Here is a 3,122-nt window from a genome sequence, read left to right as displayed (position 1 = left end):
TATATATTTTATAATTTTTTTTGTATCACATAGTAAAATAACAGGATTGCAAAATTTGGCGAAAATATTTCCTTCACTATTGCTTTTATTCTGCTGTACGGGCAAGGTAAATACTAAGCCAGTATAAAATCAAGCTACATTTGAAACTACACCTTTTTCAGCTTTGAATTCTCAGTATGCTTTTAAGGTACACATATAGTATAGATTATTTTTTGCTAAGTATTACAGCTAGCTACACACAGAATTACACATTTAAATGAGCTTACAGCACAGGTGCTACAGGAAAAATAATGGTGTTTGCCATTTATCTTTCAAATTAAATAATGTGTTTTTAAATAGTAACTTTTTTCATAATACACTTATGGGAACAACATTTATCTGTCACATTTTAAAAGATGTATTAGTAATAAATGTAAATTACCTTTGGAAAATCAGTAATTAGCCTCATCAAAAAATAAACAATCTGCCACCAAAAAGATAATCTTTAGCATAGTTAAGTATAATAACTGTTATTTGAATAAGTTAACAAATTAGGATAGATTGCTTCTGTAATTCATTCCCCATAGCATGAGAGATGAAGTTAAAGCACCAAGCTTGTGGATGGGGGAAGGGAGCTCAGATTCTAGTAAAACCAAATCTAGTAGCTCATATTTTCATTTTTTGATGTGCCAAACTATACGTATCCTAGGGCTTTACTACTGGAAATAAGTACATGATTTCCATGGGAGCAATGCTATAGGTAGCAGTTAAGAACCAGTATATCTCCCAAAATGTAAAAAGTGGGATGTAGTGTGAAGGGCTTTGTTACCTTAAAAATACTTGTCAAGCTCAGGTAAAAAATTATAACCCTATTATGTTGTTGTATAAGGACTCTGCATTACATTTTATTGCATTGTGGGGCATTTATTAATACCTCTATTCTCTATGTCTAATCTTAGTCCTTATACCAAATGCATATTGTCATATCCCAGTCGTATGAAAAACACAGCTGGCTACCATGGAAGTAGCTATGAAGTTCTGAGGAGTGAGGGAAAGTTTATACAGTGTTTTGAGATCCTCAGAGAAAAAGTACTAATAAATTGAAAAGACATGTTATTATCTTCATCAGTGAAAGAATGAGAACAAGAATATAATCACATCCACTATACTAAGTATTCTTCAAATTAATATTATAAAAATGAATGAAAAAATAAACCCAGTAATTTATGTAATTACCACTTATCAACCTCAGACTTTTGTCATCATCTCAATTTCCAAATAGATATTTCTAAATTTCCGTATACACATAATCCTTTAAACGTAATTCTAGAATATATAGTATCATCTATGAGGTTTGTAATATTCAGTTGATATCCATTGCTTCTCCAGTTGTTTGAATATGTCCACGTATTAACCTAACTGGCAGTCAACAGGTCATGATAGACTGTTTCAAAGCTATTCAAGAAATACCATCTTTGCTGTGATGGCTCCAAGATAATGAATTATTCAAATAGATATGTGTCAAAAGAGATAATGGCAAGCTGTAGACTATTGCTGTCATAACCTAAGACATGTTTATACACATGTGAATGTGTGAATGATGGGTAAACTGCCAATATGTGCAAAAAGAAAAAGCTCAAAGCATAGTAACGTAATATAAAAAAACAATCAGGGAATGTAGAACTTAGGTATCCAATAGCAGCAAAACGATCTATTTAACATAAATGGCCCAGATCCTCTGCTACAGCTACGTAGTTTGTGACAGGAGAATACTAGTGGTTTTCATGGGCAATGAAAAACATCCTTTTCTCTCCTTATAACACCACGGAATCAGCATAACTTCAGTTGGAAGGAAACTTGATCATCTGGTCCAACTTACTCTTCAAAGAAAGGCTGTTTCTAAAGGTAGATCAAATTATTCAGGGCCATGTCAACTTGAATTTTGAAAATCTCAAGGATGGAGATTCCAGAACTTCCCAGGAAAACTTGGTCCCATGCTTAACCTTTTGTTTTATTGGAAATTCCCTCACTACAGCTTCAGGCAAGCAGCACTATTTGGAATTGGAGTGGCATTTAGAGTTGCCATGCTGGCTCCAGTTTACTACAGGAGCATTCACAGAGACTATGGCATTCTATACAGCTATGCTGGCTTTTGGATCACCAATAAATGAGACTCAAAGCAGCAGTGCCACGTGCTAGGATCTGATCCAGAAGTTGCTTTTTAACTGCACATTTTTAAATGTGCAGTTATTGTTAGACATCTGTGAGGTCAGAAACTCCAGATCTGAAACACTTTCAGACTTTGGAAGACATCAGAGTTATTCTTCCACCTTAGGTTCTGCCGTCTTACTTATGGTTTAAAATGCTTACCAGAAAGTAGAACCAAAGCTTCCAGTGCTGCTGTGTGGCTATCAGTTTCCACCAGCCTCGGTATTCAGGTCTTTATTCTACACTACCCTCACATTGTACTTTTCAATGATGCTATAAAGACTTCTTATTTTGGTAACCTCAACTTTTGGCCTAATGATATATTGTAATAATTGGGTTCTTAATAATAGCTTACTGAACTTAAATCATGGTAAACTGACATCAAAAGATGAATTATCATCTCTCTACTTATTCTCCAGTTTGCTTAGCATGGTTTTTCTGGAAATGTTGTAGAATTCCAACTTGCTAGTCACCCAAAATTCTTGAAGAACCAGAAGTTCAGCCTCATCAAGTGCTTTTGAACACCTCATAAGGACAGAAGACTGTAGAGAGGTGGAATTTAGCTGACCAAATACCCTGATAGGAATGATATTATCACCAACAGGCAGCATACAGGCCATATCCCTCCCTTCAGTTCCAAATCATACACGAGGCATATGAGGTGTCCCACCACTAGGGAAACAAGAAGGTAAATATATTCACTCACAGTGCAAAACAAATTGAAAACAGGAGTAAATCAACTGAGGAACCAGGCAACCAGTCCAATTCCAACTATATAGCCACAACCATAAAATGGTGCCATTATTATGGATGTATTCCTCCCTATGTTCCCAGGCATATTGGTGCCCCACTATCACCAGGGGCTCTACCACAACAGTCGGGAAGTCCAACCAGAAACTAAAAGTCCTACATAACTCATTCACTGTACCAAAAAA

At 35.5% G+C, this 3,122-nt stretch overlaps 1 protein-coding gene across 1 annotated transcript in view; it reads right to left on the bottom strand.

Annotated features, from left to right (window-relative positions):
* The window catches only part of AKAP6 (A kinase (PRKA) anchor protein 6), a gene marked incomplete at its 5' end in the record, with an annotated part of 29,655 nt that overhangs the window by 2,506 nt on the left and 24,027 nt on the right, over positions 1-3,122 (bottom strand). The gene's annotated exons all lie outside the window — the stretch shown is intronic.

This window comes from Merops nubicus, unplaced genomic scaffold (genome assembly GCF_000691845.1).
Source record: "Merops nubicus isolate BGI_N331 unplaced genomic scaffold, ASM69184v1 scaffold13844, whole genome shotgun sequence".
In the NCBI taxonomy this organism is placed as follows: domain Eukaryota; kingdom Metazoa; phylum Chordata; class Aves; order Coraciiformes; family Meropidae; genus Merops; species Merops nubicus.
Note: the sequence above shows the minus strand (reverse complement) of the source record. Positions and strands in the feature narration are given on the sequence as shown.